The sequence below is a fragment of the Furipterus horrens genome, unplaced genomic scaffold (assembly GCF_987537825.1).
Source record: "Furipterus horrens unplaced genomic scaffold, mFurHor1.1.pri manual_scaffold_13, whole genome shotgun sequence".
NCBI classification, from domain to species: Eukaryota; Metazoa; Chordata; class Mammalia; order Chiroptera; family Furipteridae; genus Furipterus; species Furipterus horrens.
The window spans coordinates 25,026,540-25,052,557 of NW_028327183.1; the positions used below are offsets into that span (position 1 = coordinate 25,026,540).

Sequence of the window (26,018 nt, forward strand, 5' to 3'; positions counted from 1 at the left end):
TGTGCCTGGCTCTGCTGACTTGTGAATAAACGCCTCGCTTTGCTGCTCAAGTCCTGTGTCCCAGTGTTTTGTTGTGAGCGTTTCTCACATTGGCACATAGCAAGTCGTCGTCATCGTCGTCGGCAGCCGTCTGTCTCGAGAGACAATGGTGTAGCTTCTTAAGAGTCTATCTGCACCGCCGAGAATGGCTGTGCAGTCCAACTCGGGAGTGACACGGTATCTGTCTCCTCCCGTGTTGAATCGACATCTTGTGATGACGCTGGAGTGTCCTCTCCAGTGAAGCTGAAGCGACAGAGCCTGGGCAGGGTGATATGGAGGGTCTGCTGTTGCCCATGCATCAGACCCCCCCTCTCTTCGCAGCTGAAGGGTCCAAGGGAAAGACGGAGTCAATACAGCTTGGCTTCAGGTGTGCCGCAGGAGTTGCCGGTGTTGACTACAACGTCGAACCGCCTTAGGGACTCCAGCTCCGGATTTTCTGTCGGGGTTTACTCCCTTAGCCTTTCCCCTGAAGAGGTATGCCGCAAGGCAGTGGAGGTTTTTTGGAGTCAGAGTTTTCCTTCTCTGATGTGCCCTGACTGGAAGATCGAACCAGCGACACTTAGCTCGCAGGCCGACGCTCAATCCACTGAGCCAAACCAGCCAGAGCATACATAGCAAGTACTCCCTGAATAATTGCCAAAGGAATGACTTAATGAATATTTAATTTGTTTGGAAGCTGACCTCTCCTTGGAGAAAAATTACTCTTGTCTTGAGAAGAAGATTTTAATGGACCTTAGGATCTGCAAAGCCAAAACCCTAATTTAGAGTGAAAGAATACAGGCCCATGTGGGCTAATAACTACACTGCATAATGATGTAGATACATAAACTTCTGCTAGTTCTCATTTTATTTTCCCTGAAAGTCAAGTTTTCTGCATAGACTCTTAGAGTATTGATTCTGTTCTGTTTGCTTGTTTGTTTTTATGATTCTTATTGTCAGCACCCTAAGGAGTTTTGGATGGGAAGTGAGAAATCAGGTTGGGGAAGGGAACGGTCAGTAGCCTCCTGCAACAGGGCTCATCTTGACTATATTTTAGTAAAACTATTTACAAAAATAGATAGTGGGTTAGATTTGGGTCCCTGGTTATATATAGTTTGCAGACCCTTGTCCTAGAACTCTAACTTACAGTGACTCTTCGCAGCCCACCCACAAGTATGTTTCTTGTTTGTTTGTTTTGTTTTCATTCTAAAGACCAGGGACCTGAGCCCTGCAGAAGAAAGCCACTTGATTGGGATTACACAGAGAATGACAGTCAAGGCAGAGCATCGCCCCCAAGGTGCCTCTTGTGGCCAAAGCGTCATGCTTAAGTGTCAGAGAGAAAGGCCCAGGTAGAGAGGGAATAGGACTGTTCAAGAAACAATGAAGGAATCACTTGTTTCTGGATGCTTTGTGGATGGTTCACCTGTCAGCGGTGAAGTCCTGATGGGGAGCAAAGGTCTGAGGCCAGGACCACCCACCCCAGTGGCTGGGCTCTTTAGGGTTTTCTCAGCTTTATCAGATTCCAGGTCCCTGCCTCTACCTGTGCACCATTACCTGGGCTGGACAGATGTCCCAGGAGAGGGGACACTGTCTCCTCTTCCTCCTCCACACTCTTTAAGACCAGTGCAAAGAAAGCTGCAAATCCCAGCACCTGGAACAACACCCAGTGTGAACCCCAAACCCAAGTTGGAAACTCTGTATCAACTCCTGGCCTGAGATGGGGCAGGATTGGGGCCACATCTGTGTCCTGGGCACAGGAACCATACTCTGGGGAGGTCAGATGGGAACCAGAGCATCCTCTGCAGAGAGGGGACATGTTTATGAAGGGTGAGAACCAGGGCTTGTGTGCACCTGGCTTGTACTTCCAGTGTGATGAGTTACTCTTCCTTCCTCCCTCCCTTTCTTTCTGTAGTAAGTCATTGCCTCTCTTATACTACCTCTGCTGTAAGGCTTCAGAATGGGCCTCTCCAATAATTCTCCTTGGCATGTGAATTATTTTGAGTTGAGGGAATCAAGACCCTGCAAACTCATGAGAATTTTTTCCTCTCTTAAAAAATTTAAATTAGGAGCCTTGCCCATAATAAGAGTTATTACTGGAAATAACTTTTTGTGACCTGTTTGTAAGACAGGGTAAACTTCTAATTACTGAACATTTGCTTATCTTTCTGCAATGACCTTCCTCCCCTCTGAAGCTCCAAGGTGATCCTTAGCTCACAATGTCTTGTACACCTCATTTTCCCTTTCTGTCTTTGAACCTCTCATGTATGTGAGTTCTCTGACTCCTTCATGTAGATCGGGTTCCCATGCATATGTATGTATTAAGTTTGGTTATTTTCTCTTGTTAATCTATCTCATGTGGATTCAACTATTAGACCAGCTGAAAGAACCTTGAAGGTAGACATACGTTTCCTCTTCCCCCACAGTACCAACAGTATACAAGTATAGTAGGATTTTGTGGTTTGGTTAGAAACGAAAAAGGCCCCGCACTCTGTTCTTACAATTCTCAGACTAGGTTGGGGGAGGTGTCAGGAATTGTTCAAGTCTTCTGATGAAGACAGGGCAGAGGGCCAAAGGGTAGAATGGGGGTAGGGGACTTGGTGAGTCCCATAGACATAAAGATTCACTGAAAACGCCCCTTCCTTTCTGCAGCTTCCCCCACCCACAGACACAGCATTCCGACCACCTTATTTTTTCCCTCGGGAAAGATGAGACCTGGAACTCCAGTCCAGGGATCAGTGTTTCTTCCACTCTGACAGTAACTTTACATTTCAGAAATGGAGTGTATCTTCCAATTGTTGTCTACATTTAATGACTTGGAGAGTTTTTTGTTTGTTCGTTTGTTTTTTCAGAAGAGGATGCAAATGCAGTCCCCCGTTACCACAAATCATGCAGTCGAGTTTCTCACATTTGAGGAAAACGCAGGGGTCAGCACATCCGGAGTGCAATGGATAAGCCTCGCCCTGGGAAAGCCACCTTCGTGATCATCATGGCTCCCCTGCCAGGTAAGTGTGACTTGGACTTTTTATCTGAATGTCAAGTTCCTATAAATTACTGGTCTGTTTTACAATGAAAACCATCTTAGAGTTGGGGAAATCTTGTATTATTTCTATTTACAAGTCTAGTCTCAGGCAGGATGTTTATGACCTTAACATCATTTCTTTTAAAGTATATTTTATTGATTATGTTGTTACAGTAGTTCCAATTTTTATCTCCCTTTGCTGCCCTCTGCCCAGTACCCCCCTTCCCTCCAGCAATCCCACCCTCCTTAGTTCATGTCCATGAGTCATGCATAAAAATTCTTTGGCTTCACCCTTTCCTGTATTATTCTTAACTTCCCCCTGTCTATTTTGTACCAACCGATTATGCTTCTCAATCCCTGCACCATTTCCCCATTTCTCCCCTTCCCCCCTCCCAGCTAATAACCCTCCAAATCATCCCCATACCTATGATTCTGTTCCTATTCTGGTTTGCTTAGCTGGATATTGTTTTTATTTTTTAGATTCAGTTGTTGATAGTTGTGAGTTTGTTGTCATTTAGTGTTCATAGTTTTGATCTTCTTTTTCTTAAATAAGTCCCCTTAACATTCCATATAATACTGGCTTGGTAATGATGAACTCTTTTAGCTTTACCTTGCCTGGGAAGCACTTCATCTGCTCTTCCATTCCAAATGATAGTTTTGCTAGATAGAATAATCTTGGTTGTAGGTCCTTGCTTTTCATCACATTGAATACTTCTTGCCAGTCCCTTCTTGCCTGCAAAGTTTCTTTTGAGAAATCAGCTGATAGTCGTATACACACCCCTTTGTAGGTAACTCTCCATTTTTCTCTTGCTGTTTTTAAGATTCTCTCTTTATCTTGAACCTTTGGCATTTTAATTATGATGTGTCTTAGAGTGGTCCTCTTTGGGTCTAGCTTGTTTGGGGCTCTCTGTGCTTTCTGGACTTGTATGTCTATTTCCTTCACCAAATTTGGAAAGTGTTCCTCCATTATTTTTTCATGTAAGTTTTCAATTTATTGCTCTTCCTCTTCCCCTTCTGGCACCCCTATGATTCAGATGTTGGCACATTTAAAGTTGTCCCAGAGGTTCCTAAGCCTCTCCTCATTTTTTTCAATTCTTGTTTCCTCATTTTGTACTAGTTGACTGTTTTTTTTCTTCCTTATGTTCCAAATCATTGATTTGAACCCCAGTTTTCTTCCCTTCACCATTGGTTTTGTGTGGATTTTCCTTTGTTTCATTTAGCATAGCCTTCACTTCTTCTCTTCTGCATTTGCCATTCTCAAGCATATCTGTCAAGTATGTGAGCATCTTTATCACCAGTGTTATAAATTCTGCGTCTCTTAGGCTGGCTATCTCCTCATCTGTTACATTGGCTATCTCCTCGTCTCTTAGCTCTCCCACTGGAACCTTGATTCATTCCCTCTTTTGGACCATACCTCTTTGTCTCCTCATCTTGACAGGCTCCTGTGTTTGTTCACCTCTATATCTTAGGCAGAGCCTTAGGTATTTGTCAGTACAGGGCGACCTGTTCTACCATGTTGTGGCACTGTATGTGGGGGAGGGGGGTCTGAGAGGGAACCATGCCACTTGCTCAGCATTCACCCCTTTTCCAGGCACTTCTACTTCTCCCACTTCTGTATAAGACTGGCACCTCTCTAACTGTTGCCCTGGCCATCGTTCCCAGGGTGGGTGGGTCTGCGGATGTTCTAGGACCGTGGAGGTCCTTTAAACGAGCGGACTCTGCTGAGAGACCGGCAATTTTTTCCTCTGCCCCAACCACCACTGGTTTGCACAGTCAGAAGCAATGAGGCTTTATTTTCCCTGGCACTGGGGCTGTGAGCTGCACTGTATGGTGAGGAGCTGGGAACGCTCCCCAGGTGTCCCTCCCAACTTTTTAAAATGAGTGCGCTTTCCGCTGGCCTGCTGCTGCCACTGCTGCTGTCACCACCACACCACGTCCTCTCCGCCCTGGCTCCGCCCCTCCTACCTGTCTGGATGAGTATTTCTTCTTTATGTGTTTGTTTGTTGAACTTCCATGCAGCTCAGTGTTCTGGAACTTCTGGTTGTCTCTAGTTTTGAGGTAGTTGTATTCCTTCTTAGTTGTGGAGGGAGACCCAGCGTGTCTATCTAGGCCTCTATCTTGGCCAGAAGTCTTAACTTCTTAACTTAAGGTTTTCTCATCTACAAAATGGATGTAAGGTGCTTCCTGATGGTGACTTGATGATGAAATGCCAGCATCTCGTAAAACCACTAAGAGTGAGTGTCCAAGAACTTGGGTCATCATGGTGATTATCTTCATTATTGCTCCTGCCCTGGGACCTGCACAGAGGTGGTGCTCCATGTAGATTTGTTGAATGAATAGATGAAAGAACAGCTGGAGAAAGGACAGGGCAGCTGGCAGGAGAGAAAATAAGGGCAAATTGGAGAAGGGCAGCCAATAGGAGTTGTGACTTTCAGAGGCTGAGTGACAAACACACTCTCCACAAAGGAGGTGGCCTTTGTCTCTCAAGACAAGCCACTTGAGAGAGCTGGTCCATCCATAGTGCAGGCCATATAGCATGGTGAAGAAGGCTGCCACACCTCTGGTGACTGCCACCAGGAGCCAGCCCACCAGGACACACCACCAGGGCAGGCCATGAGTGGGCTTGTTCACTCTCAGGGAGCTGTAATGGAAAGGATGTAGTCAGGGTGACACCACCTGATGGACTCAAGTTCAAATCGCACTCCAGTCTATCAGTTGAGGGACCTTGGCCAAGCTTTTTGACCTTAGCCAAACTCCTTGACCTCTCAGATACTCAATTTCCTCCTTTATATCTTGTACCACTTCAAAGGGCTATTTTATATTCTCTCCTGTATACATTTTGTAAGAATAATATAAACCCAGCCACTACAAAACTGAGTCAGAGTTGCCATCCCAGAGGAACTGCCATGCACATCCTACTCCTCAATCATTTGAAATGTTAAAAGAGGGCAAAATAACCTTTGGACTGGGCCTAAAGTAAAGCAACATTGCATTACAAACAACTGTTTGCAAAGCAAACAGGAAAGCAGACATTATGACTATTGGCACAAAAATTAAACACATTCTTTATTATTAGCTTCACTATGTTAGTTTATCTGCATCTATAAAAATACCTTTCTTGGCTTATTAACACCCATGGAAATTCCTTCTGTTCATGTATCATAACTATTCCTCTTCCCTTTCTTATAAATTCTCCTTGCCTTCACCTCCTAATGGGAACACTATTTGGGTTTCTGCCTAAACCAGTGCTTCCCAAGTAGCTATTCTTTTGGATCTCAAATAAAGGCTTGTTACCTCTCACTTTGACCTTTTATTTTTAGGTAACACTATATATATTCTATTGAAGTCACATTTATTCAGTGCTTACTAGGAGCCAGTCCCCCTGTGAAGTGCTTTACACAGATTTGCTCCATTTTTCCTCATGGAAAGCCTAGAAGGCTGGTACTATATAATTTTTATAAGTTTTTATTATGAAAATTCCTCCATACAAAAATCAGCAAGTACAAGGAATTCCCATTAACTCGTTGTAATACTTATTTCATCTATCCCCACTTTTTTTTTTTGAATGGGATATTTAAAAATAAACTCCAGACATAATATAAAATCAACCCTCATTACTTCAGAGTATTCCTCAATAGCCATTTTTTTACTGAATTACAGTGCTGTTGTCACACTTAACAAAAACAAAATTAACAATAATCCTTTAATGTCATCAGTAATCTCTCTGTATTCATATAAAGGGCAACAGAGTTTGCCACTGCAAAAATAAACTTCTTTGGTAATATTGATTGTTTTAGGGTGGTTATTTTAAAGAAAGAGCAGATGAGGGAGAAGTTCTGAAAATCAACTAGAAGTCACCCTTTGTAAAAGGACTTTCACATTTGTAAGGAAAAATCTCCATTTGTAGCGGTGTTTTCCTCACTGTACCAGGAAAGGAGGATATATAAATCTCTAGAAATTGATCAGTGGAGAAGGAAGAACTTAGATCTGCATAACAATATTTCTCTTGTTTACTGTACTTTTCCTGGTAGCCCCCCATAGCTGACACCCCACCCATAACATCATCTTTTGTCTTAAGCTGAAGGTGGTATTTAAGGTGATGGCTTCTGCCATTTTGGTGAGTTACTTAGTTTTGTTGGGTCTCTCCTCTTCATATGCCAAGGTTGTGGGTTCAATCATTGGTGAGGGCACATACAAGAAGCAACCAATGAATGCATAAATAAGTGGAACAACTAATTGATGTTTCTTTCTCTCTTCCTTCTTCTTGTGAGAAACGCTCACAATAAAACACCGAGACACAGGACTTGAGCCGCAAAGTGAGGCATTTATTCACGAGTCTGCGGAGTCAGGCACACAGCCAGCCAGGGGCATGCACACACGAAGTAGACAAAGTAAACTGGTTTTATACTAATGCAATTAGCTCCCCTCCCTAATGCAATTAGCTCCCCCTCCCCTCTTGTTCTCCCCCATTTATCCATTACTGGTTAATCTGTGTTCACAACCTAACACGATTAACTACTTAACTCAGGGTTTGATTAACTAAGGGTAATCTTGTTTTAGGTCTACAGTATCTCCAACTTATTTGCAAAGTTATTTAACTACATCTTCCTATTTCTCTGTGTCTGGTGATAACAATCTTCCTCCTTTTGATCCCAGAGATATGTGTGAGGAGCTGTGGAATGTCTTTCCCTCACCCCTTTTCCATGATTCATCTGTTAATTATCTCCTGCTGGTTTGAGAGTCACTGGCTTCTTTATCCCTAACATTCTCTCTCTCTCAAATCAATAAATTAAATTTTAGTGTGAAAAAAAACCCAAAACCTTAATTTGTTTTCCCCCTGCTAATCTGTCTCATATCAATTTGATTATTTGATGACCCAGAAGAACCTTTAAGGGTAGAGGACAAACATTTTTCCCCTATACAAATTTCAATGGTTATCTTAAAAAACATATTTTGTTTTAAGTTGGAATCAAGAGATAGGCATTATCATTCCCATTTTCGTCGTCGGCAGCCGTCCGTCTCGAGAGACGATGGTGTAGCTTCTTAAGAGTGAGTCTATCTGCACCGCCGAGAATGGCTGTGCAGTCCGACTCGGGAGTGACACGGTATCTGTCTCCTCCCGTGTTGAATCGACATCTTGCGATGACGCTGGAGTGTCCTCTCCAGTGAAGCTGAAGCTACAGAGCGTGGGCAGGGTGATATGGAGGGTCTGCTGTTGCCCATGCAGCAGACCCCCCCTCTCTTCGCAGCTGAAGGGTCCAAGGGAAAGACGGAGTCAATACAGCTTGGCTTCAGGTGCGCCGCAGGAGTTGCCGGTGTTGACTACAACGTCAAACCGCCTTAGGGACTCCAGCTCCGGATTTTCTGTCGGGGTTTACTCCCTTAGCCTTTCCCCTGAAGAGGTATGCCGCAAGGCAGCGGAGGTTTTTTGGAGTCAGAGTTTTCCTTCTCTGATGTGCCCTGACTGGAAGATTGAACCAGCGACACTTAGCTCGCAGGCCGACGCTCAATCCACTGAGCCAAAACCAGCCAGGACATAGGCTCACAGCTAGAAAACATCCCACTTAAAATGCTTATGCACTGCAAAGGGCTATAAATGCCTTCTTGTTCAAAGCTCTTGTCCCAGAATTTGTGCAGTAATCCTGAATTGTTTCTGCCTGGGGAGATCTGGGTGATCATTCTTCCAGGGTTGCTTGGATGCCCACGCCCATGCCCCACAGGCCTCAGGCTTGGGTGGGGCAGGTACTCGCTCAGCACCTAGGGGAATGGATTACCTGGTGTATGCTAGAGGTAGAGTGCCTAGCTGCCCCCTGAGGCAGCCCTTTAGGGTCTGCAGCTACTTGAGGGCCAGGGTATGGCTCTGGCAATGGGGGAAGCCTTGGGGACTCACCAGCCACAGCTCTTGTTTCACATGCTCCAGCTGCAGGTAGAGACACTGCCTATACAGTGTTCTTCCAGGGGTCACTTGGGCCCACCTCACTGTCAGGCATTGCATTTTTTCTGGAAGACAGGGAGAGAAAGAGCATCCCCTGGTGTAGAGTGACAGAGCAGACTCCCTGCAAGAAAAACAAGTGTTGAGTGGGGGGATGTGGAAGAGGGTATGGGGGGATAAATGATAATGGGAAAACATACAATAAAAAATAATGTTAAGTAAAATAATAGTGTTAGTAACAACTTTGTTGCATCAGGCGCTTACTATGTGCCAAGCCACAAAAATCTGAGGTCCAGAAAGATGGGATAGGGTACTGGGCTCAATCGGCCAGTTAGGATTTGAATGTTCCCCTTTTAGCATTTTGTCAAGGGTATTTTCAAAATTTCCTTATGCATAGACAGAAGAGAAGAAAATAATATAACTATTACCATGCTGTAGCAGTTACCAACATTTTGACAATCTTGTTTCACTCTGCACCCAGCTTTTTCTGGAGTACCTTGAAGCAAATCTTAGGCATAGTGTTATCTCATCTGCAAATAGTTTAATATGCACAAGATTTGAATTTGAACCTGGTGCCAAAGATGGTCGGTCTTAATCTTTTTTTTTATTATTATTATGAAAATTTTTAGTTACAAAGGTAGAGAAAATGATGAGATGAGCTGCACATACCCCACTGTTCAAAATTACCAACTCATGACCATTTCTGTTTCACCTGTATTTCACCCACTCTCTCCATGTGGATTATTTAGAAGCAAATTCCAAGCCTCATGTCACATCTCTACATATTGTAATACGCCTCTAAAGAAGATAGTGTCTCTCTCTCTCTCTTTTTTAATCCTCACCCGAGGATATGTCTATTGATTTGAGAGAGAGAGGCACCAATGTGAGAGAGAAACATTGATACGTTGCCTCCTGCATGATTGGGGATTGAACCCGCAACCTAGTTATGTGTCCTAACTGGAAATCAAACCTGCAACCTTTGGTGTACTGGACAACCCTCCAACCAACTGAGCCACCAGGCCAGGGTGAAGATAAGGTCTCTTTTTAAAAACAAAAACTAAGATGTCATTATCAGTCTTTAAAATGATTAATGATTAATGATAATCTCTTAATAGCATCAAATATCCAGCCATTGGTCAAGTTTCCCCCTATTATCTCTACACTTGGTTTGTTCAAATTTCAGCTTCCTAAAAATTGTTTTAAACTGTTTTGTTTTTGTTTTGCTTTCTTTGAAGGGTTAATACATATTTATTGCAAACAAAATATTTTTTCAGCATTTCCACTATTTCCTGTACTTTCTAAGAGAAACTTGACCTCACTAGGCAGAACCAGCCAGGCCTGGGTCCCTGGACCCTGAGCTGGAAGGCTGGCACCCAGGGGCATGTTCTCCTGGGGCAATAAGGGCCCTGAGGCATCCACACCCCATGATTCTTATCCAGTCACCAGTGACAAGTGAGAGTAAAAGGCTATGGCTGGCTCAGACCAGCTCCTCCCTCTGACCTAGGCCTCCTCCCAAGCCGTCCTGACTTTGGACTCCCTCACTGAAGCTTCAGCTAAAGGCTCAAGCATCAATGGCCTTCCTGTTGCAAGTGTTCTGGCAATGTTTCTGAAAGATGCCATCACTCCCAATCACAACACCAATTACTGAATACTTGCTTTGTGTCAGGCCGCGATCTAAGTGTTGCATGTGTCTTATGATCTTATTCAGTCCTTGCAACAAGCCAATGAGCTAGGTGGATCCATACTTCCATTCTTTTAATTAATTTTAATTCAAACAGCCACCTATGGCGAGTGGCTGCACATTGGGCAGCACAGATACAGAGCTGTGCGGGGTTCTATTAGACAGCCTGTGTGAACGCTGGCAGCGCTGATCTGGGTGGGAGATGGACAGGAAAGAGGCAAGAGGGGAGTCAGAGACATTCAGACCAGAGTAATGTGCCACACATAGAAATAAAAGTGAAACCATGTTACCACATTCTAACTGAATGTTGTCTCACAAGGCTCTGGGTTTGAGGCCTGCTATCTTTCTGCCAAACAGAGATCAGCAAGTGTTAAAGAAGTGTTAAAGACACAATAGTACCAAACTAAGACTTTTTCCTTGACTTAATTGGAAGGACTGGAAGAGAATAGAGAAGGAATAACTTTTTCATTCTGTGATTCAATGTTCTTTAATGTTTTTTTTTTTTTCCTGCCCTGTGCATCATCTGTGTGCTGCCTCACAACTTTTGGAAATGGATCTGGTTTGACTTTGCACCCCCCCCCCCAAGTACTTTACAGAAAAAGAAACTAAAGCGCAGAGAACTTAAGTAACTTGTCCAAAGTACACAGCTCATTAATGGCAGAGCCAGTACCCAGACACAGTTCTTTTGAGTGGCCCAAGTTGTCAGGCTGGCTAATGCTCATCTTAACTAAATACAGAAGAAGAACATGTCTTTTTGCATTATGCATTCCATAATGACCTCTTATGCTCATAGAGGTCATCCTGTGCATGTTTGTTTCATGCCTTCCATATGTTGCATGGGGCCAGGCATTAGTGACAAGATGGTCAGATGGCTCCCACCTCACAGAGCTCATGTTCCAGGAAGGATGGTATGGACCTTAAACAACGCTTCACACAATTTTTAATTTGGCAACAAGCAGTGTGAAAGCAGTGTAAAAGAAGCTTTGGGTCTAAAGGGCATGTGGCTGGAGAAACCCTGTTGTGCGCTGGGGACTTGGGTTGCTCCTCAGAGGAAGGGATGCTTAAACCCAGACCATAGGCTTAGTAGGAGTTAGCCAAGTGAGGAGAGGAGAAAGAACATTCTAGATTAAAGGACCAACATGTGTGAAGGCCTTTAGTGGGAAAGCAGCTTGGCATTGTGAGGAGAGCAGGGTGCCTGTGGTACTGAGAGGGAGGCAGTGGCAAGTGGTTGGAGTGAAGGCTGGTGAGGAAGATTCTGGTAGGACTTCTTGACCTCTTAGTGATATATAGACATGGCCCTCAGTCCTGTCTCCATCTGGCTCCAACAGGCCCCCTGTCAGCACAGAAACATCAGGACTTACCTTTCACCTTTCCTGATCCAAGACTGAATGTTAATGGGTCCTCTCTCTGTTTGGCTTCTTCCCAGATGTCTGCCCTCCCATCTTCTACAGAGAGATGACGTCTTCTGGCAAGGCAGGAAGTTGGTTGATGTCCATCAAGTCCTAGCCTGAGGCAGGGATGGCATCTTTAGAGCTTTAAACAGGGAGCTTCCAAGGCTCCACATATTCTGCAAGTCAAACTAGATGGGGTTAGGGGATATAAGCTATAGTTAAGAAGGGCAGCTAAGTGGTCAATAGGGGGTAGCTAAATGGTTAATAGTGTTCACTCTGGGGCTGGACAATCGGGGTTTGAATCCCAGCTGAGACATGATGTTGGGCCATCCTGAACTTCCATTTGTCACCTATAAAATCCTTCTCCTAGGATTCAAACTGATGCATTCCAGACTGTATTCCTCAGAATGTAGTACGTAGTAGGTGCTCGATAAATGCTTACTGAGTGCATGAGTGCAATTCCTTCTACAGGCTTCCAGTCTGTGATCTATAATAAAGGTATAATATTTTGTATGTAGTAGGTACCCCAAAAGTGTGTGTATATGCATGTATGTGTGTAGTATTTGTGTATGCATATGCACATGTGTAAACATTTGTAAATTTGTGTATGTGTGCATGCTTGTAGGTGTATGTGGATGTGTATATCTGTATGCATGTACATATTTGTAGGTATGTGCTTTTTCTGTAGTATGTGTATATGCATATATGTGTAGGTACACATGTGTATGTGCATGTGTGTGTATGCAGTTGATGAATCTTGATGACTATTGCTGTCAACATGGGGCTGTCAGGCCCCAAGTCTTAGTCCCCACCCCCACTTCTTCCCAGACTGGAGCACCTCCCACACCACCAAGGTTGAGGACATTCCTTGGTCACTGCTTCAGGTGTCAGAAGGCCATTCTCCATGGGCTGTGGTGAGAGGGCTGGGCTGGGAGACCCCCTGTCACATTTCCCAGTGTTCTGCTCCTTAGTGACCCGAGGACAGGTGTTTTGTAATATCTGAACAATCAGGAGGTTAATGGGAAACCTGAGGACAGAGCTCTCCAGTCCAATCATCACTTCTTGCCAAGTGAATTCAATTTTACCTGGGGCAGAGTGAGGGAAAGGGTCAATAGAGGTGGCTGTGCAGTAAGGATTAATCTTGTCCAAGGAGAGGTCTAGCCCTTGAGTGGCTCCTGAGAAGTGACCTCTAAGCCCTTGGGATGTCCTGCCTTGTAGGTACGGCTTTGTTTACAGGGGGTGTTGGGCCACACTGAATAGTCTAAGCTAACTGTGATTTATGGTGGGGACGTTGGCCACATGGTATTACCTCAACCTCTGGAGGAGCTGGAGGCTTAGGTCAGCCATGCAGGCGGTCAGCTACGTCTATGTGAGAAAGCCCTGATAAAAACTCTGGACACCAAGGCTTGGGTGAGCATCTGGTGGGCAGTACTCTGTGTGTATTGTCACACGTCTTTATCAGGAGTGGGCACTGTCCATGACTCCACTGGGAGGAGACAGCTGGAAGCTCCACAGTTGGTCTCTCCTGGACTCTGCCCCATGTGTCTCTTCCCTTTCCTGGTTTTAATCTGTATTTTTTTTCTCTGTAATAAGTATGAGCATAATGGTGTTCCTGACTTCTGTGAGCCCTTCTAGTGAATTACTGAAACTGAGAGTTGTCTCTGGAGCTCTGGAATTGTGTGGCATTTCTGGAACAGTGACAGCTCATGTATACCAGCCACTAACCCTGACTGCCATGACAGTGGGAATTACCCAAGTCCATATTTTGCTCAGTTAGGTCCTTGGGGACACCCCTGAACATGATGCTGGTCAGCATGGTGCAAAGGAGCAGGGAGAAGCAGAAGGACACACTCCAGACGCAGGTGAAGTTGCTCTGAGTGGGACAGCTGAAGATGGAATACCAATGTGTCCATCCTGGAAGCCCATGGAGGTCTTCATGAAAAACAGGTGTCTGTGGACAGGCAGGGACAGAGGGACAGGCATTTAAGGAGATAGGAATGGGAGAAGACAGGTCTCTTTGGAACAATCGAGATGAGAGAGTGGGATTTGTTTCTAAGACTTATCATCTGTTTCTCTGTTGTAAAGAAATATAGCCTCATGAAAGCATCACTTAAGAGTTAATGACAGGGACTCTGGACAGAGTGGGTTAGAATACCAGACTGCCCTCTTACTAGCTGTGTGGCCTCAGGAAAGTCACTTTACTCTTTGTACCTCAATTTACTCATCTGTAAAATGAGGGTAATAACAGAACCTGCCTCACCAGATTGTTGAAAGAATTGAAAGTTATAATTTTTGGAAAGCATTTGGCAAGGTAGCTGACATATAGGTGAATGTTCATCAGTGTTAGCAATTATTACTTTTGTTATAATTTTAATGTCATAATATAACTATAATATTAATAAATTTGTTATAATTAGAGCTTTAAAAGATAGTGGGTAAAAATTCCATGCTCTGGGTCCAGATTCAGTTTGAAAGAATAAAAATTGACAAGATAGGGCCTCTGAAAATTATACCACATTCTCCTTAATCTGTATTATTTCACTATGAATACAGTGTAGTTTAACCACAACAGCTCTTCAATGGCCCAGGTTCTCCTGAGGGTGTGCAGAAGCTGATATTCCCAGCTGGCTCTGTTCTTATTGCTTGATGCCAGCACCCTCCAGGGTGGTACAATACTTGGACTGTCACTCTGGGGTGTGTAGGTGGCTTGGACGCAGCGTAAAAGTACATAAAGAGAGAGTACAGTTGCCAACAACAGTGATTTTCCACATGATTGTTCTATTCGTTCAAAAAGTATTTGGTGATCCTGGTGCTGCGTGCCAGTACTCTGCTGGGCACCAGGGATTCATGGAGGAGTGACGTGGTCCTGCCTTTAGAAAGCTCATTGTCTAGTTTTCAGACATCGCACATTTTGATACAATTGGAGGATAGTATCTGCTCCTGTAACTGGACACTTGCTCTGAGCCACTCACTGCGTTAAGCATATTACTTACATCATTTCATGGGACCTGCACAGGTACCTTTTGGGGTACACACATTGAACAACTCATTTTCAGATGTGGAAGCTGAGATCTGGAGAGGTGAGGGACTTATCCAAGGTCATGCAGCACGTGGGGCTTTGTGGTGTATCTCATGTCTTCGTTATACCTCTCTTGGGATCCAACTCTCTCTAATTCAGACTTTTTCTCCCTTGGAGGTTGAGCTGCTGCTCACAGTGGCAGTTGGGAGGAAAAGTGAGCTTTCAGTAAATACACTGGAAATAGATTTTTTAAAAGAAAACCTAACTCAAAAGTCATTTAAAGTAGAGGTCACAAAACCAAGTGCTTATGGGGGCCAGGTAGATGTAAACAAATCAGGTAAATGAGTGAAGTGTGTTAGAAGTCATGTAATAGGGAATGGTGAGGACTGTGGTAAACTGGAGAACATATGGTCCCTGTAAGGGGAGGGCTGGTACTCAGCTCCAGCATTTTGGGGTCATGCAGGATTGCTGGTTCAGCATTTCCATACTTGCCATTTTGGAGTGGGGGGGGTGAAGTCTCTTGCTTTTTAAATATTGGGAACAGACTTAATGTCCATTGATAAGAGAATGGTTGAATAAGTTGTGGGACATTCATTCTATGGAATATTATGCAGCTAATAAGGAAACGTTTGATCTAAACACACTCTCCTAGAAGGATGTTCGTGTTATATTATTAAAGAAAAAAGGCAATATATATATTATTATTATTATTTTATTTTAAATTTTTTTAAAGATTTTATTTATTTTCAGAAAGAGGAGAAGGGAGGGACAAAGAGAAGGAGAGAAAGATTGATATGTGAGAGAAACATCAATCGGTTGCCTCTCACACACTCCCAACTGGGGACCTGCCCTGCAACCCAGGCATGTTCCCTGACTGGGAATTGAACCAGCGACCTTTTGGTTCGCAGGCCGGTGCTCAATCTACTGAGCCAGGGTGCAATATATTTTAAAAGAGATAGAATAAACAACAATCTATGGTGTTACATGTGTGTGTACATTTGTACCTACTTTTATGTGTTTGGAGGCAGATGTGGAAGGAGATAAACCAAAGTAAACAAATGCTGAAAGATCCAACTAGTGTAAAATGACATGAAGAAGAGACCCCAAATGACCAGAAATTGAATCACCATTCAAATCAGTCTGTTCACTCATAAAAAATATTATTCTGTGACATTCATAAGGAAATTGGCGTAACCATTTCAACCATATGCACCACATTGAAGAGAATTCTGTCTTGAAGGGTCCCTGTTCCTCCAGGGCTTTTCAATCCCAACAAGAAAAATTGATTAGTCATTAATGTCACACACTCAAAGCTACCCAGTCCTGATAGCTGAAATGTGTTTTTATTTGGCTGTGACTGGATTGTGATTCAACTTCCCTAGAAAGAAAAAGTAAAGCACATTTGCTTAAAATGAAAAAAAAAAAAAGTACCTGAATTGTTTCCTGTCCTGCTCTGTGGCCACTGGAAATACTTTGTCAAGGACACAGCCTCTGACATCAATGGACAGCCATGAGTTGCAGAGGAAGTACCACTTCTGATCCATCACCAGGTCATGCACCAGCACCCGGCTTACGTACCTCCAGAAAAGACCCACACTTCTGAGGACAAGGTCAGTGGACAAGACTTCTTTGGATACCACCAAGGTAACACCTTTGCAAACCTGAGCCCAAAAACAGGAGCTCCTGTAAGGAGAGATTTTATATTTTTTCTTCACTGTTCTTGGTGCCTTGATCAAAATGCCCCAATCAGTGGGTGAACTTGGCCTCATGTGGGCAGCTCAGCTGTTAAAGGCTGCCATGTTTTCACAGATAAGCTGCAAGAGGGTGAATTCTAAACCATTAACCCCTACACAGGGCAGCAAATGCAGGGCCAGCATCCTGATACAAATGAGGAAAGCCAAGTTGTCTAAATGCATGTGTTCAGGGAGGTGCAGGCTTAAGTACACAAAATTTGATCCTTCGCGGGCTTCTACCCAGAGAATGAGCCTACCATCTATCTGGGACTCAGGACTTTGTGACTATCATTTAACCTGACCCAGGGAAGAAATGAAATAATTTTGCCTCTGCTTGGATGTCAGATCCAGAAGCAGCCAATTTCCCTGATGCCTTACAGCCAATAAGAATAGTAATTATATCAGTAGCCACTCTTTATTGAGCATTTACTGCATAATGGGGACTATACTAAGACGCTCTTAACATGCACTTTCTCATTTCTGGGAAGACAGCCCTGTCAGGCATGCCAGAACCACTATCTGTTGAGGTCACACACCCTCCTGGGGAGGCTGACATCCAGTGACTGATGGGTGCAGTGCCCGGGAGTTATCAAGATCTGGACATCTCACCCCAACTTGGGACAGCTCCAGAGCTCCCTGGGGCTCAACCGGGCTGTTTGGCTGTCACTGGGCTGCATTGAAATTCTTCTCCCCCTGTTCTTCCTGCTTCCTTCCCTCCCTTCCCAGAGGCTGACCCCAGACATGCCTTGATAAACACCCTGCATGCTCAACTGCAACTCAGAGTCTGCTTCATAGGAACCAACCTGCAGCTGAGTCACTTAAAGTATTAATGTTTAATCCCTTAGATAAATCACAGACAGCAATGTAAATGCTGTGTTTTTCTAAAGCTGCCAGCTGCTGACGGGCGGGAAGACTGGAAGCTACTTATCTGGATCACTAGCTTTGACCTCAGCAGAATCGGGTGGAGTCTTGCTCTGCGCTTGCCAGCTGTGTGACAGCACAAGTCACTCATCTTCTGGGAGCTTAGGTTTTTCCCACCTGTTAAACGAGGATAATGACAGCACTTGTCCCTGAGGGTCATTGTGGAGATGACCTTAGCTTAGTGCTCAGCAGTGGCAGCTTCTTTTACCAGAAAATCAGCTTGATGTCTCATTGAGTCTCCTCTTATCCGGCAGGGTTTGTCTTTACGGTAGGCACTCATCCCCATTTTACAGACAGGGAAACAAGGAACTAAATGATAGGTTGATGCTGCAAAAGGGTGAGGATATACTGAACCCCAGGGCTGCAACTTCTAGTTTCTCTCCTAGATACTAATGTAATCTGTGTGGCCCGTGAGTCCTCTCTGACCCTCAGTTTCCTTAACTGGGAAATAGGGATTCATTCTATGTGTCTCTCAGAGACTTGTGAGGATCAGCAAGGCAACAAATGCAGTGTCCAGCCCTGGCCTAGGGCTTAGTAGGTTCTTATCATTTGCTTACCCCTGACTCACTAGGATGGCTCATCTCCTGAGTTGTCATGCCACAGCCGCAGGCTCCTTAGTTCCCCCCAGAGGGAACAGGGTGGAGAATAAGAAGACATCCGCTCCTCCTTGTTAAAAAACTGGGATGTCAGGGTCTGATAGGTGATGGGGCTCACTCTCTCCATCCAGGCCATATAGGATAATAGTTACCTGAAATCCAGAGACCAGGAGTGGCCAACTTCACATGGCAACCAAGTCCTACTGGCTGTATTTCATTGGGAGTGTCCAAAAAAATAAAGAAAATCCACAAAGCATGGCCTGTTCACCCTCTCCTCTCCTCCCATCTTGGACCTGCCTGGTTATTTTTCAGTTGTGTGAAGATTTGGGTAACGCTAGCTGTATTCATGTCTTCAAGATGAATTTTACTCATAAAATGTTTCCTGGTGGCCTTTTCAAACTTCCCATATATTTATAAGTGTTGTAGAGCAGGAACTGGTTTCCCCCCTAACACTTATATTCCCAGTGTCTGCCAGAGGGCCTGGCACTGAGACATGAATGAATGGATGCCCACTATATTGAAAATACATATTTCCAGGCCATGCTCCACACCTACCAGGTAAGGCCCAGGGATCTGTGTTTTTCTGAAGCTATCCAGGTGATACTGATGGGCATGCCTGATTTTCTGAGCTAAAAAGATCTGCAGTAGATGCCACCTATGCTCTGCTGACATCCCTCAGCCTCATCACTGCAGCATGCCCTGCACTCAATCCAACTGCTGGCACCAGTTGTTTCTTTGGCTGTTAGAGTAGCAGGCCAGAAAGTGCTAGAGAATGAATGGTCTCTGCAAGTCATCCCCCATCCATGACTGATGGGGTTGGTGGATAAATACCCCAGCTCCCTCAGCCCTCTGCTGGGATGACATTGAAGCCCACGTTTCTTACTGATTTCCAGAGTCCCTAAGTGGGATTAGGCTCCAGTTTCCCAGAAGAGTAACAGATTAGTAATACACTCTTTATTGGTTTCTTCCCTTCCCTGTCTGTTCTCACTTCCCTGCTGGGGTATCCTAGGATCCCCTCTCAATTCAACTACTTATACTTAAGTCCTTGTTTCAGAGTCTGTTTCTACAACAGGATTTCTCCACTATAGATGTTCTAGGTTGGATAATTTCTTGCTCTGGGGCTGTTATGTGCATTGTACAATGTTTAGCAGCTTCCCTGGCCTCTACGCACTAGATATCAAGAGCATCTCTCAAGTTATTGACAACCAAAAATACCTCCAACAGTACCACCTGTTTGCCCAGGGCAACATTGTTGCTAGTTGAGAACCACTGTGCCAGGGGAAATCAAACTAAAACAATGTCAGGCTGAAATGTGACTGCAACTCTTCATGAAGAGAAACACCTGTTAAGGTTGACTTTTCAGTGTCAAACAGAAGTGAGATGGCTGTTTCATTAGATAGATGAAATTGTTTTCTATATTTACTTAACAAGTAGTTACTGGCATTCTGTTTTAGAGAGCTGGTTGAATTCCTAAGACATAGCAATAAATAAAAATAAGACAATTTCTAAAATAAAAATAACACAAACATGTACATAAATAAAAATAATAAGATTTCTAAAATAAAAAAGTTAACAGATAAATGCCCTGCTCTAATAAAGCCTAATGTCATTTTTGAAAAAAACAATGGAGGTTTTTCCAGGACAGTATACAAAATGCCTATGGCTCTGAATCTGTGTTCCTTAGAGCCCTTAGTTTCAGTAAAGGAACCCTGGAGGCTGCTGCAAGGAATATGCATTCTGATGAGGGATATGGTGCAGGACAGACTTAACTAAAGATGCTGAGGCATTACAGAGATGACTTGCTGTATGCCTCAGAGCTAAATGTTCAAGGATTTCAGGGACCCAATAAATAAGTGAAATTGTTTTTTCTCCCGTTAGTCTGTTCAAGGACAGATGGCTCAGTTTGACCTCTTAGCTAGATGCCAGCTAGTCAGTTTACCTAAAAAAGGTAATTTAAGACTCATTTTCAAATGGAGGGCATTTTTTCTCTTTCCTTTCTCACCTCTCTCTTGTAAAATCTACTTTTCCTTTATTCATTGATCAATTTACTAACTGTTCTCCTTCACATGTGAGCAAAATCTGCATGCCGGTAACCAACTGTCTGAGTTATTCTTTGATAGGAATGAGAGAGATGACAAGTGGCACTATGCTAGACCCCAACTCTCCATTAATTCTTTTTTTTTTTAAGTATTGGGGCTTGGGGTGATATTCTGTTTGACAGAAGGGTTCTTTCCTATATATAAAAAAAGGAAAGAAAGTAAAAAAACTCTGCAGCACCAAATCCACTGTGCTAAAATAACCTAACAGTGTACTGGCGAGCACCTTACTGAGAGATCTTGGATGGTCAGGTACCTTTGAGGAAGTAGCAACCCCTCTCCGGTGTCCATTATAGGCTGTCACCAGGTAGTGGTACTGGGAAAAGGGATCATTGTCCTCCAGCACTGTGACCTTCACCTGGACAGAAGGACTGTGTTAGGAGGGCTCTGCTCAGTGGGTTTATCCACTGCACAGCAGCCAAGAGTGAGCTGGGTATTCATGACAATTAAAGGAGGAAAGCAAAATTATGTATACTGTTTATTCATTCCATCAGGCGAGAACAAGTAAAAACTAGAACTTTTAAAATAAAAAGTACAAAATGCATTTGTTATTAACTATGACCCAAAGTAGTCAAGTTGGAAATGAACTTGGTATTAAGCTAAGCATGTTTGATGTTTGATCTGGTGAATGATACAAACTCTGTTTCTATATAATTTCTAATAGCATTGATAACCAATATTGTGCCTCTCAGGGAATTTAAAAACAATGAATGTTAAGGTAGTTAAGCAAAAAATATTATTTTAAAAAGCTGGAGTCGGCCAGAGTCTGCAGGGGACTCTGTGATGAGCCGCCCAGATCTGTCAATGGAGGGCTTGTTGTCCCAGTTGTTGAGGTGCTGTTGTCAAATGCAAGAGCCATGTTTGTTGAGGTCATGCACCTTCCTGGGGAGGTCAATGCCCAATGGCAGATTGATGTGGTGCCTGGGTATGATCAAGACCTGGGCGTCTCAACCCAATTCTGGAGAGCTCCGTGGGCCAGCTGGGCTGTCGGCAGGCTGCATTCCAGCTCAACTTCCCCTTCTGTTCATCCTGCTTCCTTCCCTCCCTTCCCACGGGCTGATTTCAGACACACCTTGATAAACACCTTGCATGCTCAGCTCCATCTCAGAGTCTGCTCTGTGTAAACCAACCTACTGCTGAGGTACTTCAAGTATGAATGTTTAATCCTTTGGGTGAATCAAAGACATCAGTATAAATGCTGCAACTATTTATCTTAAGTTTCATATCATCTTAACATCCAAGAGGTCTTACTGTGGGGCAGGGGGACAGAGAATGGAGAATGTTTCAGAGCTTCATGACTGCATATTTGCACCTGTTTATGTGACACTCACAAATATTTATTGAAGGCTCGTTATGTGTCAGATAGGGAGCTTCTATTGGAAAAGTAATCAGACTCTTGTTGTTGCAATCTGTTGTTTGCTTTTGTTTCTGTCCTCAGGCCTGTCTTATTGTCAGGCCGTTCTGGGTTTGAGTTCTGGCTCCCAGGGGGGTGGCTTTCCACCAGTTAATTGCACTCCCTGATCCTCGCTTGGTTGCCTCCTCTGTAAGATGATAGAGGTATTGTGCAGTAAAGGGGGAACTCAACAAACTTAGGTTGTCCCAACCCTGCACATTTTAGAGAAAGGTCTGGCTCTTAACCAGATCCTGAAAGATAACCTGTAAGTCCTCAGAAGATCCAACATTACCAGAGCATCTTTGAATACCTGGGGCTGTGGGCCACAGCAGATAGTCTATGCTAACAATGTGATTAATGATGAGGGCTGTGGGCCATGTTTGGCTCCTAAGCAGGAGTGGGAGTGGTTTGCTGGAAACTACACTCTAAACACCAATATTTTGCATGCATCGTCACATATCATTGCTAGGAGAATTAAGTCTGCCCATAGGACTGCACTGGGAGAGGACAACTGGAAGCTCTCGCCTAATCACTCGTGGCCTCTTTCCTTTGCTGATTTTAATCTATATCCTTTCACTATAATAAACAATAACAGCTTTTCTCAGTTCTGTGAGTCCTCTTAGCAAATCATTGAACTTGAGGGTGGTCTTGGGGCCTACAATATAGTAAAGCCTCAATAAATAGTATTATAATCCTTGTGATAAGATGATGAAAAAGGACATTTTTACAGATATCGAGGCCAAGGGGCTGGCTTCTCTGAGATGACTCCAGGGGTCAAGGCCTAGATTTGCAACTAGCCTCTTGGCTCTCCATCTGGGCTCCATTCCCTGGAGCTCCTGCGAGGGCTCACACCTGCTCCTCCCTCCTATTTCCCAGGGCCGTCCCATCTCACCTTGGCCTGATCCTGAGCATCCTTCCTCCTTGCCCAGATCACCATCAGCACATAGACCACGCAGAGACAACCCACGGTGGTCACGGCCATGGGGCTGTCCTCGAAGGTGGCAAAGAGCTTCCTGGTCTGATGGACATCAGTGGCATTGGGCATCACCAAGAATGTGCTTCCAAATAAGGTAAGGTGGTTGCAGAGGCAGTGTGTCTGGGAGGGGGTGGTCTGCAGCCTTACCTGCAACCACAAAGAGGCCCTGGTGGAAGTATGAGTGTACCCCTAAATTGCCCGAGCCCAGGGGGAATGATGAGGAGTGGACACTGTCCTGTGGAGGGGCTTGGGAACCTGTTGCATGACCAGCCTTTTTATTTAATTAAAAAATAATTTTAAAGTGAGTGGAATATTATCTTTAATGAACATCTTTGCACATGTCATTCTCAGTGGGCAACTATCCATCTTGTTGGCCTGCTTTGCCTTTTTTAGATAAGTATGCAGGCAAAGCTAGAGTCTCCTCTGTCTCCCTCCCTCCACAGCCAACCACATCACACTTTGGTGTATGTCATTACAGCCCATTCTCCCACCTGATGTTCATTCGCTGAATGCTAATTATGGGCCAGGCAACGGGCAAGGTGCTGAGAGGACATCCAGGGTGACCAGTTCATCTCAGTTTGCCAGGGACTTTCCCGCTTTTCAGACTGAAAGGTTTGAGTCCTGGGAGCCCCCTCAGGCTGAGGCAAGTGTAAGATACCCAACTTCCATCTTACACTGAAGAGCAAAAGAAGGCTGAGACTGGGGGAACCATGCAAAGAGAAGGGAAGGACCAATGTCTAATTCTAAGCTGGCAGCAGGAAAGTATTCCCTAAACTTGATTCCTCCTTAGACCCAGGCACCTGGACCCCTTGTCCTGGGCTTATCCTTGGAAGGGTCCCTCTCTAGCTGTCCTTGGGCTGCGCCCCTCTGCACAGGCTGAGGAGATGGGGCTGAGGAGACACTCCCACTGCAGCACATACCACCCAGCCAGGATTAGGGCACCCTGAGAATGAGCCCCTCCCTAAATTTTGCACTCCAGATGCCTCCTTTGTCTTACCCTAGTCTCCCACTTCTAAGCCATGGTTTGGGGACCCAGAACCTCTGAATTCCCTGCTTCCAGGACCTGCACAGAGCTATTTCTCAAAATCATCAGCTTGTAGTGGACAGGCCACTGGTGTGCCCACTTCGGACATGAGAGTGGCCAAATGTGGCTCTGGGGGGTGGGGCATGTGGATGGAGCTTGGACACGCAGTCCCCTTTGGTATGGGACAATGAGATTGGGTGAAGACAGGAAAGGGCAAGGGCAGGGACCCTGCGCTTAGGGGCAGGCCTTCTTCGCTAAAGCCCTTGGCCATCTTGAAATCTCTCCCCAGGGCCATTTGGTGGGTAAATAAGATTTACTTCAACCCCACAATGCAGCACCACCTTTTCATTCCAGGGGCCACCACGAGGTGGTAAGGTGGAAGGGAGCAGAAAACACCGGCATGCGGAAAGTTCGTATCTGCTCTGCCTGGTGAGCAGGAACATGTCATATCTCAAACATGCCTCCTTTCCCTTAAATTTTTTTATTTATTGATTTTTGTGAGAGAGAGAGAGAAAAAATACATCAATTTGTTGTTCCACTTATTTATACATTTATTGGTTGATTCTTGTATGTGCCCTGACTGGGGATCAAACTCACAACCGTGGCATATCGGGATGACCCTCTACCTAACTGAGCTGCTCAAACAGGGCCTCCTTTCTCTTCAGTGAGCCACCCAGCAAAGGCTGACCCCTCCACACAGGCATGGCACCAACTGTTTATTGATGGATTTCACATGGGTCTTAGTCCCGTGCTTGCTCTGTTGTTTTTCTCACTGTTTCCCAACCCTGGCCAGCACTTGGCATGCAGCTGTGGGGCTTACGGGAACACCTGGCACACCCAGAAGGGGCGGGGCTAGTTTCAGAAAAGAAACCCATGCAGGTGCCAGTGACAAGACCACCTCAGTGCTGGGGCCTCAGGGCCAGATTTGATTTATGTCTAAGATCTTGGCCCTCCTGGGTTTTCACAAAGACCTTGGTGGGGGTCGGGGTGGGAGGGGAGGGAGCAGCAACTTTCTCAACCTTTTCCAGAATGAGGACTTCTTTGAACATTGGAAGTTAATCTGTGCACCCCTTTGTAACACTGTTTGCACCTTTACTGTCCTTTGAAAAAAGATGCACGTGAGAATATGGTTCTCAGACCCCTTGAAGTAATTCTGCCCTTATCCCATGACAAGGCCTGTAGTCCATAGATTTGGAACATTCTTTAGCTATTTAGAGAATTCAGTGGTTGTTTTCCATGCAAACTTGATGGTCCCATTTAATTATTTGGTCTGTGACACACTTCCACATATGACCTTTGTACATTCCACATTCATGTATGTTATGTATTCAGTAGTAGATGTATATTTTTAGTAACATAAGAAGCCGCCGAGAACCCACAACTCTACTGAAAAGCTAGGAACTTTCTAATAACTTACCTTTAGTGAAGTGGTCCTTCCCCAAGCTGTTCCCATGCTTCCCTGACCCAACTACCATGCTGAATCCCATGCTCATTGTTTCCTTGATTTCCATTTTATATGTAGTTTTGTCTTCTCTATGCTCAGACTGGCTAACATAGCAATCACTTTAACCGAGGGAGTGCTCACTGTGTGCCAGACGCTGCACTAAGTACTTTATACCCCTAATCTCGTCTAGGTCCTACCCCAACTGTAAGTATCCTTTATGATCATTTTCAGATGAGAAAGCTCAGGGAGGTGGGGTGACTTGTCCCAGGTCACCTTGCCAGAATTGATGTAGTGGGATTGGACCCAAATCTGTCTAGTGTCAGAGCCCATGCTGCCATCCCCTACACCACCCCATTTTCTGAGCCTCAGGCATCTGAGGGCAGCCTGCAGTGGGCACTCTGCCAGCAACATGGGTGTCAGACAGCTTCTGGGAGCGAGGACCCTAGAAGGTCAAACACACCCGGGGCCTTGCTCACAAGGAACAAAGGCCTGTGCTCAAGTACGGGGAACCTGCTATGCCTGGGACATCTCAATGCACCCTCGTCTCTTCCTGGAGCTTTGGGGAACTCCCTATGTGTGGCAGCCAGAAGCCAGGGCAGGAGTTGACATGGAATCTGAAGCTGCAGCAGAAGCAACCCTGGAAGGAGCTCATCTCTGAATTCCCTTCTGTGACTGTTGCAACCTGGCTTCTTACACTACTTGTGACTGTCATCATTCGATGTGTGTGCCATTTGCTTCTTGTCTGTGTCCTCTGCTAGACTGAAAGCTTGCTGAT

General features: G+C 44.7%; 1 non-coding gene and 1 pseudogene across 1 annotated transcript; both read right to left on the reverse strand.

Moving 5' to 3' along the window:
• The window catches only part of LOC149994274 (polycystin-1-like protein 2), a 100,963-nt pseudogene that overhangs the window by 25,818 nt on the left and 49,127 nt on the right, over positions 1-26,018 (reverse strand).
• LOC149994275 (U1 spliceosomal RNA) lies at positions 2,867-3,028 on the reverse strand. Its single transcript, XR_016507981.1, has one exon. It is a non-coding gene; the product is annotated as a U1 spliceosomal RNA (small nuclear RNA).